General features: G+C 40.5%; 1 protein-coding gene and 1 long non-coding RNA gene across 10 annotated transcripts in view; one reads left to right on the forward strand and one right to left on the reverse strand.

The window, feature by feature from the left end:
* Window positions 1-738: 738 nt before the first annotated feature.
* LOC121928357 lies at window positions 739-15594 on the reverse strand. 4 transcript variants are annotated; one of them, XR_006103490.1, is made up of 4 exons: window positions 12553-14826; window positions 10215-10430; window positions 4043-4206; window positions 739-2226 (listed from the first exon to the last, which is right to left on the reverse strand). It is a non-coding gene; the product is annotated as an uncharacterized LOC121928357 (long non-coding RNA). The 4 variants fall into 4 exon arrangements; XR_006103487.1 differs by lacking the exon at window positions 739-2226 and adding an exon at window positions 15534-15594 and having other exon boundaries at window positions 3396-4206; window positions 12553-12743; XR_006103488.1 differs by lacking the exons at window positions 739-2226; window positions 12553-14826 and adding an exon at window positions 15534-15593 and having other exon boundaries at window positions 3396-4206.
* SLC45A3 (solute carrier family 45 member 3) overlaps window positions 11501-16814 on the forward strand; it is a 103453-nt gene continuing 98139 nt past the window's right edge. For all 6 annotated transcript variants that reach the window (XM_042462920.1, XM_042462923.1, XM_042462922.1 and 3 more), the window contains exon 1: window positions 11501-11683. The gene's annotated coding sequence lies outside the window, so the exon portion shown is untranslated. The remainder of the gene's footprint in view (window positions 11684-16814) is intronic.

Genomic DNA, 16814 nt, shown 5'->3' on the forward strand with positions numbered 1-16814 from the left:
TTACTGGTATGAGGTCAGGAGGACGAGATGGGAACCCTGCAGTGTGAAGAGGTTCATAAGCCAGAGGCTCTCCATCTCTATTTTATTCTTCTAGTTCTATCTGTGTTTCAACATTCTAATCTGCAGGAACTACAAAGTTTTCACTAAACAGGGATAATCCATTGTGGATTATCACATATGGATATATGAAGACATCCTGAAATTACAGTAGTTAACATCAAAAGATGTAAAAGCCTGGGGGAAACAGACAAAAATATTTAAAAGGGTTTCCCAAATGTTTTAAGGCTCTTTTCCTGGGGAAATGGATATTGGAATAATGAATAAAATGTTTAAGATAAAGTGTGTGTGTATTTATTCCCCCAAGTTATTTTTAGAAACTATCTATGCACATTGCCATTGCAACTCCTTGTCTAGGAACTTTATAACATGAGGTTAGCAAAATGGAATTTCAACAGGATAAAGCTTCTTTGGCCAGTACTTATCATACGATGTTATGTCTGTCTTTCTGCAGCTTTGCATTCTGTCTGTTCCTGTAGTGCTCCTTTTCATTGATGGGGAAAACTGGTCAATGCCTTCCAAATACACTGCTTTTTCCATTATGGATCTCCTTTTGTTGATGATGATGATGATGATGATGATAATAATAATAATACATTTTATTTATAGACCGCTATTCCACGATGATCATAGCGGTGTACAGTAAAAATTGTAATACAATACAAAATACAAGGTGACAGTTAAAGGAGGGAGAAGTCTCGTCCTTCAGGCAGTCCCTGATGTTGCTGGGTCTGCCTGATCGCTCCCTCTGAGGCCAAGGTGACAGTTATCACCATAACTCAGAGTCAATGGGAAGGTACAAAACAACAACAACAACAACAACACGAGTATTTGGCTGTTTCTCTGCTAGGCTAGCACCATCACCAAACATCCATTTCATTATTTTTGTTTGATTCAATGTTGTCGTTGGCCAAAACTACCTGGAAGATAGTGAAAGGGAGAGAAATCTTTTCTATAATCCTCAAGGTCCTAGACAGGAAGCTATTGGTTTCTAACCCATCAAGGATTTAAAACAGCTGGACAATTTGTTGCTAGTGATTTAAACTGGATTTTCCTGTCTTTTGCAGTCAGTTCTTGCTTATGTAGTACAAATGTTTCTGAGTAAACACACTGGGGAATATTTGCACTGAATCCAATGAACAGACTGATGGTGTTTACCTGAAGCAAACATTATATCTGTATTTCTGATCCATGTGAAAAGGAACCAAGATAATGGAACAGATGGTGCACGATGAGAAATATGGGTGCAGATCATTTTGTTTTCACAATGTTTTCTTCTTCTATATTTTTTTTCCGGACTGGGTGGCTCCTACAAATGTACCCTTGTTTATTGCCTCTCTCAGTAGATGGCTTTGCAATGAAGGAACTATGTGACTCCGAGGAACAACTAGCACGCTATGATGTCTAAACAGGAGCTGACCAGGGCATGATTCCAGCAATTCCATACATAGGCAGATATATGAATCATGTATTTTAGTCTCTCAGCTATGAACTAATATTTAGGTTCTGGAAGATCACAATTCACAGATCATAACAAACAAATTCATAGGGAACAAATAGTATATCTGTGCCCTGTCATGGAAAACATTTGTAGGGATGCCTTACAAGACCCTTAAACAGCAATATGTCTGACTGTGTAACTTCCTCCAGTACTTTGATTCCACTTCTGTATCTGAGTCTGGAAGTACAGTCTTGTGGAAGTTCTTCTCATACATCGGGAATGGGCAGCATGTTGCCAAAGAATCACAAAACTGTTTTTTCATCCCATCAGCACTGACATCACTTCCAAATTATGCCAGCAAATATAAGCTTCCTGACTTTTCCAACCTGCTCCTCTTTTCCATGGTACTTTCTGACCACTCTTTGTTGTGCTCTCAAAGAGCTGGATGACACAAAAGGATATTCTGGCATCCCCATAGAGATCTGTTATGTCTGCCACCAATGTTTCACAATGGCAGCCACCAAACTTCAGCAATGTGGCAGCAGTGCAGCCCATACTTGGGTCAGTGTGGTCCAAGTTCCCCTCTTGGACCTGTGAAGTTGCCTTCCTGTGTCACAGATGATCCTCCTCTTACAAGGCATATATAATACCATGCTGGAGTGTGCTTGCTTAATTGCTGGTTCTAGTCATGTTTTTAAAAACTTCCTCTCCCATCATATTTTTATATCCTGTGGTTTCAAGATAGAAAATAGAGTTCAGTCAGCTGCTTTTATTTTTTTTTTCTTGATGGAAAAGAATATGAGGAACCAATAGAGTCTAACACCAACCGAATCCACCTTCCCACTGAGTACTTGTACCCCATCTGCCCATCCCTGATAATTTAATTGTATTGTTTTTAATGTTTAATTCTGTTTAACTGATGTTTTAGGGGAGGGAGGGAATGATTGGGATATGGGATATGTATGTTCTCATGTTAATTGCAAGCCGCCTCGATGGTCCCCGACAGAGAGGCGGGGTAAAAATTAAGCTTTTATTTATTATTATTATTTTACAGAAAGAAAGAAACCCTGTTCTCCTGTTTTTATGCTAAAGGTTCAGCCAGACCAGCCACATCTTGGGATATGGCAGTTTTCATTGCTGTACTTACTGCCTTAAGACTTGATTTTTTTTTGTTCTGGGGTATTTCCCAGTTATTCCCTTCAGTTACTCCTCAGCTGAACAGAGCTCTTTTTCTTGTCCAGATACAATTTGGTACATTTTAAATTCATAGTCCATATGTGCACTTTTTGTTCCAGTTGATTTTGTTTGGGGCAGTGCTTCATAACCTGTGTGTGTGTGTGTGGGGGGGGTAACATTTCATGCTTTTGCAGCCTGCTTCTTGCCCCCACTTAATCTCCCCACTTGCCAAATATGACTTTACCAAACTGGTCACTTTTCAGTGAAGATAACTATTTTAAAAAATCTCTGTAGTGCTTTAGTGCTATTGCATGATGATCATTGGCTGTTGCAGAGGTATTGCTGTGTCCGTCTTTTGGATTATCCTCCCCATACACACTTGCATGGAAAAACACAGTGACACTACCATGGCAGCATGCTGATAGATTTTATTTATATCCTTTCTATCTCCAAGCATGGAACCCAAGGCAGTTTACAACAATTAAAAAAAATAGCAATGGTGCTACATTTATAGTAATAATGCTAAGGTTCTGGAGATATTCTTCTTAAAAATAAAAAGCAATGCTAGAAGTGCTAAAGTTCTGTTGCATTTGTTATTGTCGTGTGCATTCAAGTCATTTCCCATCTTATGGCAACCCTAAGGCAAACCTATCATGGGGATTTTCTTGGCAAGATTTGTTTAGAGTCAGTATGCCAATGAGGCTGAGAGAGTGTGACTAAGGTCACCCAATGGGTTTCTATGGCCAAGTGGGGATTTGGTCTCCAGAGTGGGAGTCCAGTTCTCAAACCACTACATAATGCTGGCTCTCTACAGAGATTTTAAAAGTAATTTAAATGTTTGTAAGGAGGCATTGTAGAAAAAAAGTGTCCACAAATTTGACAACACATCTGGAGAGAAAATGAGTCAGGGTACAAGGACCTTAAGCATGTGCAGCAGGTAGAATCCCTCCTTGTTTGGACAAGGCAGTGAAAAAAACCCCAATAAGTAACATTAAATGGAACAGTATTGTGTGGCACAAATCACCATTCTGTGTGTGCCTTAGTGTATGAAAAAAAAAATCAAGCTTCAAGTTCTCTGGAACTGCTGATCAATCAAATTTTAAGCTAAATAGGAGCAAAGGAGTGGAGAACAAGGCCACAATGAGCCCTGGTACACTAGCAGGGTATAGTGGAACCTATGGTTCACCTTCCTGAATTCATTTGTGCATGGACATGCATGGGATTTTCCTAAAGAAGATTTAGAACTGTGCAGTGAGATGGGATACATTTAACTGTTGCAAAATGCACCTTGAGTTCCTGGACACTTTTCCACTTGTCACATTTCCTGACATTTGGAAGCTTAAACACAATGTGAGAAAAAGCATTGACCTGGGCAATAGGCAGCAATCGAACAGAACAGAAGAACCTTGTTCACGTGTACAGTGCTGCTCACTTCAGTTCTCATTTACCTCTTTCTGTTTTCAGTAATTGCAGGAATTATTCCAGGGGAATTATCAGTTGGTAAAGGAAGAAAGTGCAACGGCAGGCTTTTGCTGAACATAAAGAAAACAAACATAATGAACATGGAGGATCTACTACATAAATTCATCCTAGACAATGAGGAAATCAAAATAGTTAAAGATTTCCAATATCTTGGATAAAACACTGATCAGAAAGGAGACTACACTCAAGAAGACTAGGGAGTTTGTCACACAGGCAAAATCCTGTGCAAAAATGGGATTTGAGCTGGAAAAACTTCACAAAAGTGGATTAATTTTCAGATGATGTCTGACATTAAACTGGACAGAAGGTGGAAAAAACCTGCAAAAGTGGGTTGTTTTTCAGATGATGTTGGGGTTATTGAGCATTAATGCTACATTAACCCGGACAGAAAGTTGACAAAATGCAGTGCTTTTTACTTTCTGAAAATTAATGTCATGTTAATGCTCATTAACCCCAATGTGTCTGAAAAACAATCCACTTTTGCAGGGTTTTTCCCCCTGAGTTTTAAATCCCGTTTCTGCATGGGATTTGGGGAGTTTGCCTCCGTGTGATAAATGCCTAGGAATGGGAAGGGCAGCTGTGAAGGAACAAGACAAGACCGTAAAGAGCAAAAATATACAACTGTGAACAGTAAAGTTAGAAACATCCAAACCATTGTATTCCCCATCACCATGTTCAAATGTGAGAGCTCGACAGTGAAGAAAGCGGGTAAGAAGAAAAGCAACTAATTTGTAATGTGGTGCTGGAGAGGAATGCTTAGAATACTTGGCCTGGAAATGCCATGGATGTGGCCACTAGGTGGTACTGCAGCAGAGGTAACTACAGTTCAAGTGGCAAGTGTGCATGAGTCAGCATTTGGGAGCTGGGCATCATGGGACGTCTGATGCAACATGCAAGTAGGTGAAGTCAGCCAGCAGTGCATCGTGGGCAATGGTATGATGCAACATGCACTGAGGATGAAACTAGCAAGGTTTCATTGGTGGCATAGCTATCACATGACTTCACAGAAGACCACCTATATAAGGGAGAATGTGACTATCTCTGTTGTTGGGTTGTTAGGGTCGGTGACTGGCGAAGCACTTTGTTTGTATACAGAGCTATGAGTATCTAAGACAGCTATCTGGTACTCTGTGCGATCTCGTATATAGCTTGCAACAAGTGATTAAAAGCTCTCTTGTTCGAGTGAGAGCTTTGCTGTCCAGCAGTGTTTATTTCTTCAAGCTGGGAGCTCAAGGCTGGTCCGTCTGCATGGGAGGAATTTTTCCTTCTCAGCCTGACGGCTTTGCAGACATCTCTCCAAGAGCCTTCAAGTGGTGTCTTGCCTGCGTGGATCAACTCTGCACGTGGTCGTAGTGGACACAGCACTTCTCTCTACGCCCCAACATACCATGAACAGCCAAAAAGGCAAACAGATTCTTGGGCAGATCAAGCATGAACTCTCCCTGGAAGCCAAGATGAAGTCATACTTTGGCCACATCATGAGAAGGCATGAAGCGTTGGAAAAGACAATAATGCTAGGAAAGGTGGAAGGCAATAAATAGAGACGAAGACCATATGGCAGATGGCTAGATTCATTTAGGGAGGCCATGGGCCTGAATCTACAAGACCTAAGCAGAGCAGTAGAGAAGAGGGGGTCTTGGAGATGTCATCCACAGGGTCTCCATGAGTCACGGTCAACTCTAGAGCAGCTAACAGCAACAAATGAACCTACCGAATCCTGCTAGATGGAGACATAGAGATCAGCCTTCTCTATTGTTATATTCATCCTGTCAAAAGATCTTCCCTCTGCAGTATGAGGTCTCAATACTGATGCCTTTTAAGCCTTTATTAAAAATGTTTCTTCTCACCAAGGACTTCCTCCCATCTGTGAACTGCCTAGAATTGTATTTTTTGATGGTTTAAAAAATTATTTTCATTTTTTAGTGGTGCAAACAAGAGTTGGGATTTTATTCAAATGTGAAGAAATAAAGAACTTAATTCTAATAAACAAGCCATCACTGTTCCTGTCTCCAAGCCATCTGCTTTCATCTACCTTGCCAAGAGCAAGGACTGGATTCAAGACAAGCAGTGGTGACACTGGGGTTGGCGTCACCCAGTGCAGTAACTCATGGTGTCACCACATATTGACCTCCTTCCATACCACACCATACAGAATCCTTAGTAATGTTTTTTTTTGTATTAATGTTACTCATAAATCATAATTTCCATATATCATGGAATGCAATAGTAACAGCTGTGACATAAACAACTTGCAAAATTAAAATTATACCTTTAAATTGCAATGTCATATGTACCGCCTAAATGTATTTACATGTACATAGTTTCATGTGGTTAAAATGAACATTTGTTAAGATGTAATGTGCTTAAAGAAAAATTAAATGGATATTAAGAATTACAAAAATAAAATTAAATTAAAAATTAGCAATTAAAAAAAAACCTGAGGCCTTTCTCCTCCCATTTAGCATTACCCCACTCATACCATCTCTTCCACTGAGGTCTATTTCTCCCAAAAGGTGGATGTTTGGGAAGCAGTGGTGTCACCCCCGCTTACGCTGTCACCTGATGCAATGTCCACCTCCTCATACCCACCTTGTGATGCCCCTGAAGACAGGCAACATGTACTGCAGCATTTAAAAGCACTGTTTAGTAATCCTAAGGTTTTATCTTCACACATTTCTGTGTGGCTTTTTAAAAAGAGAATCAGAAGCTGAGGACTGCAAAAGAGCTTGTAGATGGCACAAAGCAGATGGAAGAATAATTAACACTGTTCCATCAGATTGCTTTTACCATTAAAAGCTCACCCAGCCACCCAACTATAAGAGCTCTTTCGTCTCCTATGGGTGACAAGACCATTTCTAATTATCCATTCTACTGCTGCTTCTACAATCAGCCTCACAAACCCCCAGCTGCATTTGCAATTCAACCCATTAAAAGACTGAATTTCAAAGTCCTTTATTCCAGGAATCATGTGGCCCTCCAGGAGGCACTGTATCTGATCCCTATATGCCTTATTGCTAAACACTGTGAGATCCCAAGCCAGGGTAACCAGATGTTCTAACTGCAAAAGAAGACAAGGCACCACAAAATGTAGACCATTCCATAAAAATGTAGGGCATTACCAAATAAAAGCTAAAAACACTCATGTAAATATAAATTCATACTTCTTAGTCATGCTCAAAATGGAGGACATTTGGAAGTTCCTCCTAGAGACATGTCCTGGAAAAGGAAGACGTTTGGCCAGGTTCATGTGAGAAACAGTGGTCCTTCTGGTACACTAGAGGTAGGCAAAATATTAGGCCTGACTATATGTTGTAGCTTGGCTCACAGTCCTTTGCACATCTGTCCAGGTGTGCCACTTAATCTAGCATTGGTGTCCTGCAACTCAAGCAGCTGGTTGGCCACCCATGTTTCAGACTGCTAGGATGTAAGGCAAGTCTCTTGATTTTTGAGTGGTAGAACAGCTGGCATAGCTGAGGGCAGTGGGACTCCTTCAATTTATCAGTGTCACCCTCTGGGGTGGTCCTCTGTTCAGCTGCTGCTCATCTTCCGGCTGCACTCAACTGCCTTTTTAGCTTTTAGCTGTTCAAAGGCCCAGCAAGATTCATGGCACAGAGGAAACCGCGGCCTTTTGAGGGGTGGGGGGGGGTCATTTCCCCCCCTTCAGACACTCTTGCTTTTATCTCCTGCTGTGTGCAGCTGCTGTGTGAGGGATTTGAAGGAGTGGCCAAGAGCTGTTGAGTACACAATCTGTAAAACTGGGCTTGGCCCATGGCCCAGGTTGGTGCAAAGTAGATGCAGGCCACTTTCACCTAGTTTCAGTAGTCTTATGGCAGCTCACAAGAGAACACTTAGGAGGCAAGCAAATACATACTGAGCTCTGTTAGCTACCTTGCTGTTTTCTTATGGCTGTGGTAGTTACATTTGATTATTTGCAGTCAAATAGTAGTGCAATTGAATCATTTAACACACCAGCCATAGCCATCTTCTGGAGAGGTTTGGGGAGACTTGAGTAGATGATATGGTTCTCCAGGGGTTGTTAGGATGCCTCACCTTGTAAGCTTGCTAGAATTAATGGGAATTGCAGTCTAACAACTCCTGGAGGGCCACATGATCCCTGGATTAGATGCTAGTGTGTATTATTTTAATTACTTCACATGGTGGTAGGTCAGCCCTGCTGTGCTTCGGAGTCCTTGTCCTCCTTTTACTGGAACTAGGCACCCAGAGTCTTGCGTTGAAAACAGCATCATAGTGACACACACAAGGTTGTAATATTTTCCTCCCCTAGATGGGAAATTATGACTAATGGTTACAGCATTGTTGACATAAGGGGATGCTACTTCTCAAGCACAACATATCTGTGATTCAGGCTTGTAATAACTGATCTCTCTCCATGTCTATTCCAGACTGACTTGAAAGATGTGGAGACAGAGGATATTTTATTGGTAGCATCATATTTGTGGAATGTTCTTGTTGTTGTTGCTCTGTGCCTTCACGTCATTTCTAACGTATGACGACCCTAAGGTTTTCTTGGCAAGTTTCTTCAGAGGGGGGTTGCCATTGTCATCCTTTGAGGTTGAGAGAGTGTGATTTGCCCATGGTCACCCAGTGAGTTTCATGGCCGAGTAGGGATTTGAATCCTAGTGTCCAGAGTCTTAGTTCAATGCTGAAACCACTATGCCAAGCTGGCTTTCACCCTCCCTAGAAGGGCTCATCTCGTGTTCAGTGCCAGGAAAAGGCCTTTTTATTCTCACAGACATTTTAAGAGCTATTTCAATGCATTTTCACATTTATCCTGCTGGTGGTTTTAATCTGGTTTTATGTATTGGAATGTCTTATTCCCTGCTTCTAATTTTACCTTTCCCCCCTTCTTCACTTATTGTATCCACAATCCAGATATCAATGATTAGTTGGTGTTTTCACATGCTGTTATTTGTTTTGATACAGGGACCCTGGAACAGTTTTTAATGATGGAGCAGGGGTTCAACTTCAAAAGTAGGTTATTAATGTGTAGTATGTAGTACGTATGAATACATATGTATGTGCCAATGTATATGTGTGTGGATGGGTCCACCATGTGTTTTATGTAGCTTACTCTCATTCAAGTGTAGGATAAATTGCAGGCAGGCTTTATTATTTCTGGGCAATTACTGCCTTAATATTTCATAGAACTTGATCATTTAGTCACTTCTGACTGATTATTCCTAAGGAAACTCAGTGACACTGGAATCTTGGTGGCCCAGTTTTGCCAAATAATTTCACCCCTTTTAGCCTAATCTTAGAGGGGGCTTGAGCACCCCTCCCCCCTGTTCCAAGGTCCATATTTGTGTTTTTATTATTTATGTTTCTGTTTAATTGATTTTTTTACCTTTCTCCCAATAAGGGACCCAAGATAACTGAAACTGTCCTAGTTCTATTTTAATTGCAGGGTGAAAATTTTTCCCTCAAATCTTCTAGACTCGGGCTGTACGGACTACCACTTTCAACGCCTGCAGCCGCCCCTTTTAGCATCAGATCAGGGTCATGGCAACCACATGCTACAGCCCTTATCTCACCTTTTAGCACCCTCTTTGGGTGCTTAAAGCAGAAAGGGCGCCATAGCCACCAGCACCACGGATTTTTGGTGCTCCTTTGGTGCTGCATCATGTAGATGCAGCGCCAGACGAGGACTGTGATGCCACCCACTGTGTGGTGCAGCATGAAGCATCATGCCAACCTGGGGGCTGAGTCAGGGCAGGCGTCATATGGATGCCATGCCTCAACTCCACCCCCAGGCCAGCCTTAATGGCTGATCTGTACAGCTACTCTAAGCAGTGAGAATAGGTTGTTGTTCATTGATTATTGGTTGATGACTGATGAAGCACCTGAGTGGTCCTAGTTGGGAGCTGTATGTGACCACTAGTGGGGATCCTGCTAGTGGTCACATACAGCCCCCAACTGGGACCATTTAGGCACATCGTCAGTGAACCTATTCTGGACAATAATACCACTCTTTCAAGAATCCTTGGTGGCAGACCTTTATTCGCTACAGACAGCCTCCAAAGCTCAAATAGGTACTCACCTACAGGACAACAGACGACACAGATGGCAACACAGGTACTAAGTCTTGCCACAAACCAAGATGCCAACTCTGCCGACACAGGAAATGTCATCACAAGTCCAATGGTATCACCCACAATATTAGGGGGGCTTCACATGCTCATTCTCCAGTGTGATCTGTGCTATATGGTGTCAGCAATGCCCTTCAGCACTCTACATTGGGCAAACAGGCCAGTCCCTGCACCAGAGAATACATGGACATAAATAAGATATTAGGAATGGGAATAGACACAAAAAAACAAAACAAAAACAAAAACAAAACAGTGGCAGAACATTTCATCTCAGACCTCAGAACAGCAGTCATTGAACAAAAGTAGATTGGAAAGAGAAACAGCAGAACTGGAATTCATCCACAAACTATAGTTCCTCAGCAATGGATTGAACAAAGACAATGGTTTCCTGACACACTACACACACACTTCAACACTATCTGACCCCCATCCTCATGAGGGTGCCCTACATTCATCTATTCCCCTCACCACAGGCTAGTCCCATTGCAAAACTGCATCTGCCCGTTCATCTCCATGTACAAAGACTAGTTTCCTATGTCTTTGTGTGCTAACAACCATAGTTAAAACTGGACCTGCAACTTCATTTCTATACACAAAGAACTTGTAATTTGTATTGACATCCTCACATACCAATAACATATATCTATGTCTGTACCTGGCTTCCATTCCACCAAATGCATCTGAGGAAGTAGACTGAAGCTCATGCTCTACAAAAGCTCATGCTGCCAATTTCTTTCTTTCAGTTAGTCTCAGAGGTGCTACAAGATCTCTCTACGTACTGATTCTACAGACTAACAAGGGTATATCTTTGAATTCTATCACAGAAGCATGTAAGAAGAGACCAGTAACAGCAGACTAAAGTTCGGCCTATTTCAGCATTCTGTTTCCTATAATAGTCAAGAGAAGATCTCTAAACAGCCCACAAGGAGGAGATGAAAATAGTATGTGGTGGCTGGTATTGAAAAGTATGCTGCCTCTGATACTGTAGGCAACATGTAGCCATCATGATTTGTAGCCTTTGTTAGATTCGTTCTCTGTGAAGTAGTGTAAAAGCTATCTGTGTTTGTGACTGTGACCTGTACCTTGCCCATTTGAAGTTTTCCAATATTAATAAATAACCAGTTAGATACAAAGTCTGCTTGGACAGTATGAGAGTTACTACTCCATGTTTACAATATTTCCTAGACTGGGCCAGGAACACTGTTAATCATTCTAAGCCAGACACAATAGGTACAGTTAAGGGCCAATTGTTCTGGGGGAGGTTTGTGAAGAAGCAGTTTCAAAAATCATGCCACAGAAGTCAGTGGATATTAAAATTTATTCATACCAGGATTTACAAATAGAAGACAAAGATCAACAGAGAGAACATATATTCAAAGGGAAAAGAAACTTGCTAACCCTGGAGGGTCATTAAAATGACGTATGTAATAAATATTATTGTAATAATAATTTTTATTTCTTATCTGCCTCTTCACTGTAAGTAAGGTTGTGCTCTCTCTCCTCTCTCCTACTTAACTCCCTGATTCTAACATGTAGGATAGGGATCCTGCAGGAAAGAGAATTCCTTATGCCCAGTTGCCAAGCCTTCCAGTTCACTTTGTTATACAGTGGGCCTTGTCATCCACCGGGGTTTGCTTCCAGGACCCCCGGTGGATACCAAAATCTGTAGATACTTGAGTTCCATTATGGACAATGGTGTAGTAAAATGGTCCCCCTTATATAAAATGGCAAAATCAAGGTTTGCTTTTTGGATTTTGTTGTTGTTGAATATTTTCAAGTCAGGACTGGTGGTATCCATGGATGTGGAATTTTGGATACAGAGGGCTGACTGTACTAACCAACACCACTTCTTATGGCAAATAATTCCATAAATTAAGCCTGGGCTGTGTGGAGAATACTTTCTTTTGACTGTCTGTTTAAGTTAGGTTGGGAATTTTGCTACCATTCACCTTCTGAAAATACTTCCCTGTTGATTTACAGCCAGTTGCACACATTCATGCCAGTGGCATCACAGCTCATAATATGCTGGTGCCATGCAGTACGTTTGCCACATATGTGAATTGTAGAGCCAGTTGCAACACTAAAATGTGTGTTATGTTTCACGTAATGGTTTTACAACATGTAGCCTGCGTGTTTTTCATTCTTTGGGTAAATGCACCATGAGAACCATGTGTGATTCTGTCCAGACCATTATGCAAGTAAGAACTGGTAAGAACTGAGGTACAAAGTTATAGTTTCTCAATATAAGGGAAGTAAAACTTTTATTTATCTATTGTATTTATAACCCACCTTACTTGTCAAAATGGGATACTTTGCTGTTGTTGTTGTCATCTTGTCATCTTGTTCTCATAGATGAAAATGAAACATTTAACAATTTTTGTTGTAACTATGCAAGATAAGAGTTTTTGTGTCTTTTTCAGGGTCTTTTTCATATTTTGTTTGTGCAAAATATATTATTCACATTTGTGCATATATAAGTCCTGAAATGTAAAAAATCATTAAAACTTGTGCAAAAACTCTCATAATGGGGTGACATCCTGGTCAAGACCTCCTACTAAGGATATTAAATTGCCAAATATTATTTACATCCCTACTCAATATGCTTTGAAATTAATGGGTTTCCTACATTAAAATGGGTTGTGTTAAAAAAAAAGCACATACAGTATCATTTGAAAAACATATACATGCAAACAGCAGGTACACACAGCAAAAAATTGTGTGTGTCTTTATTGCCTATATGGAGTATGCATAGAATACACGCCTCTTTCCAAATGACCTCCAGGTTAAAAAAAATGATGTGTGAAGTTGTGTTGCTGGTAACGATTTCAATATTCAGTTAAAAACTGTTTGGAGTGGCCTATGTGAACTGAGCAAGTATGATAAAATAGTTATCAAAATAAATCTGACAAGTAAATTCAGTACTGATAACATGCTTTTGATAAGAAACAACCATGTGACAGTTTTAGTCAACCAAGAAATATGCAACTATCGGGCAATCTAATGTTCCAATTTGCCTGGTGAGAATGGTATTATTAAATGTGATCTGCATTTATAACTGGTTTTGCATACTGAGCAAAACACTGGTAAATTATATGCTTTAGCAGTACTCTTTCACACAATAACTGCATCGGATAAGGTACAAGAGAAAAAAAACCTATCATCAATAGCAGGACGAAGACACAGTTTGGTTTCACCAGTGCTTGAAGTTTTGCTGGGCAGATGGGTGGGGCAGAATCTGTATTTGTTTTTGTTGTGTACCTTCAACTAATTTCTGACTTATGGTGACTGTAATCATGGATATCATGGTCAGAATTATTATTATTATTATTATTATTATTATTATTATTATTATTATTTCAGCTAGATAGTGGAAGAAGAGGAAAAAGGGGGGGGGTTCTCAGATGTAGAAAACCACATTGACTCCCATTGTTGTTGTTATTGTGTGCTTTCAAATACCATATGTACTTTATAATTTACAAAAGATATTTAAATCCACTTGAAAGATACCTGATCTTTTTGAAAACTGAATATACTACAACATGGATTTGGGATCCCAGGCTCCTACATGCAAAATGTGCTCTCCAGTGATCTTTGCTTTTGCCCTGAGATGCCTCTCCTTGCCATAAAGTCTAGGGGTTGGGAGGTGAGAAGCCCTGGGACTTGCGTCTTGAGATTTTAGAGTCTTAATTAAGGCTCCAAAACTGGGTTCATATGATGGAATCAAAGCATCTTTGTTTCTGTCTTAAAGTAAGGTGGATATGCCTCCAGCAGCTCTGGTTTGATTAACCTTACCTAAGTGTACATACTGAGACCAGAAAACTGCTGATGCTTGTGAAAAGAACTCTTATTAAAATTCTGCATTTCCCCTATCTTGTTCATCCATGATCAGTGCAAAGATTAGATCAGGTTTGTTATGGCAGACATATAGTTCACATGTTGCAATGCTGTTAAAAGTGAAAGGAGGTGACTGTACATGAAATAAGGCATGTGGTTTCTTTTCCAAAAAGGGGCAGATGGCAGAAGTCAAGAATGCAGTCTCTTGAGAGCACAGTGTTGAATACTGAAGACTTGATCTCCCATGAGATGCATATAAATCCCCAAAGCAGCTTTTCATTCTTCACAACCTTTTGCAGAGGAACTAGGCACCTTTCCAGAATCAATAAAATGTTAAGGGAACAGGTTTCCTTGGTTGACTACATTCTGGTAAACCTGTAAATGTTGTGCAACATTTACAAGCAAACATTGTACCTCTCCTGTGTTTAGGGTGCATTTGCTCAAGACATGCATACATTATTTGTCTTGAGAATATGGAGGCCTGTGACTGACCTTTAGAAACTATCAGCTAAGGTTCACCCTGGCATTAGACAAAATGAGGTGACTGCCTCCAGGAGCTGAGGTGTTGGGGTCATAGATGTTTTGTCATTACTAGGGTTTTTTTTGGGGGGGGGGGGTTAAATTTAAGGACTGATAAAGATACTTATGGGATTTTCTACATCAGGTACCAAAATAACTTGGCTGGCTTTGGGTATAGTGCACCTTGGCTGCTTCCACACTGCAGAAACAATCTGGTTTGACACCACTTTAACTGCCATGGCTCAATGCTATGGAATTCTGGGAACCGTAGTTTTATGAGGCATTTAGCCTTCTCTGTCAGAGAGCTCTGGTGCCACAACCAACTACAATCTCATCACTTCAAATTTTTCCAGCAATCCAATTCACATGTTTTCTTAAGGGCTAGCAAGGGATGGAAAGGGTGGTGGAGAGCTAACTTTCAGGCTTTCTAGGTCCCATTTAAAAAAGTTTTTTCAGAACAACACAAAGTAAAATACAGCAAATGCAATACTGTTTCATCTTGAAACATCTGCATGTGTGTATGTATTCAAAACATCTGCATGTGTGTGTTGAGATGATTAACCCAAGCTATTTAGAGTACAATGTAAGCAAAACAAACAAACAAACAAATAAAATTTAAACACATTAGTATTTATCAGTGAACATTGTTGCTGTATGCCTTCAAGTCATTTCTGACTTAAGGCAATCCCAAAGCAATTCTATCACAGGCTTTTCTTGGTGGATTTTGTTCAGAGTGGGGTTTGCACTTGCCTTCCTCTTAACCTGAGTTAATATAACTTGGCAAAGGTTACCTAATGAGTTTCTATGGCTGAGCCACTGGGTGACTTTGGGCAAGTCATATACTTTCATCCTCAGAGAAAAGCAATGACAAATCCATTCTGACCAAATATTGCCAAGAAAACCCCTGATAGGCTTACCTTAGGGTCTCCATAAGTTGGAAATGACTTGAAGGTACACATCTACAACACAGCTCCCAAGTCCTAGTTCAGCACTCAAACTACTACACCAAGCTGGCTCTCTCAGTGAAGATGCCATTAATTATTAACAATTAAATCATACTAGTAACTTACAGACTTTGGGTCTTTTATTTTTGCATTTTATCATGCCACGTGAAAATCCTGTTAAAATCAAACAATGCCGCTGCTTCACAGAAACTTGTGCTTATTTACATATTTGAAAACAGGAAATATTCAGCAATATCTATTGTACATTTTTCCATTAATGAGTGCATGTTCCTGAAATTCCTGAAATTGTGCTTGTGTACAGAAAAGGAGGGAAAAGCTGAAAGAAAGTAAAAGATTACAGGAATTATGTTAGGCTGCCTTAACCACAATGGCAGTAGAGCAGGCTTTCTGGCCTTGATCTCCCCACTAAAATTCCTGCTGGGAGGTCTTTGGTCATATTTCATTAGCCTGTGATAACATAGTGATTTCCTGATTCATCTGAATTACTTGTGACTAGCTTTGAAAATCATGAGGGTGCTGAAGAAAGCAGGGCAACTGGGCTACAACTCAGTACTTTGTGAAACACAGCAGTTGGAAGGGCCAGGGCGGGTGTGGTGGTGGTGGTATTCAATTTTAAGACTCACGTTTCCTCTCACTCCTTCATCGCCACTATGCCAGGAGGGAGAGATGGAGGGTGGGCATGTGGGGTGGAGAAAGGCCTGAAGGCAAAATTATTGAGGATTCTTTTAGATCATGGATAGCAAGGCATCATAGGGGATTTCCAAACCCATGTTCACCCCTCCACCACAGTCTGACAAGAAAACACAGAATGAAGCAGCAAGTGTCTCACCAGAACAGTAGAAATAGCACCACCATAAAGTCTGATCTTCCCCTCCATTCTTAACAGAACTGTGAACTTCATCAACCTCAATTATTCTTGTGTGTTGCTTACGCATAAAAGGAAACACTTGCCTTCCTAGAAAGTGCCTTCTTTTCAGTTTAGCTTCTGACTAAGTACCAAAAAGTAGACAAAGATAATACTGTAACTGATTTGCCCAAATCTGAATGCTTGTCATGCCAGGATGCTCCTATATTGAGGTCTTCCAATCAAACTTTTCAGTTAAAAATTATTTTATGCTTTCCAGTCACTTGCCTTAGGATGCTCCTGTGCCTCAAAACACTGAAAATATTTTCAGTTTATTGCAGATGTTTGCAAGATTTGTATGCAGAGGGTTCCGGATACAGTCCTCAGCA

This window comes from Sceloporus undulatus, chromosome 4 (genome assembly GCF_019175285.1).
Source record: "Sceloporus undulatus isolate JIND9_A2432 ecotype Alabama chromosome 4, SceUnd_v1.1, whole genome shotgun sequence".
In the NCBI taxonomy this organism is placed as follows: Eukaryota; Metazoa; Chordata; class Lepidosauria; order Squamata; family Phrynosomatidae; genus Sceloporus; species Sceloporus undulatus.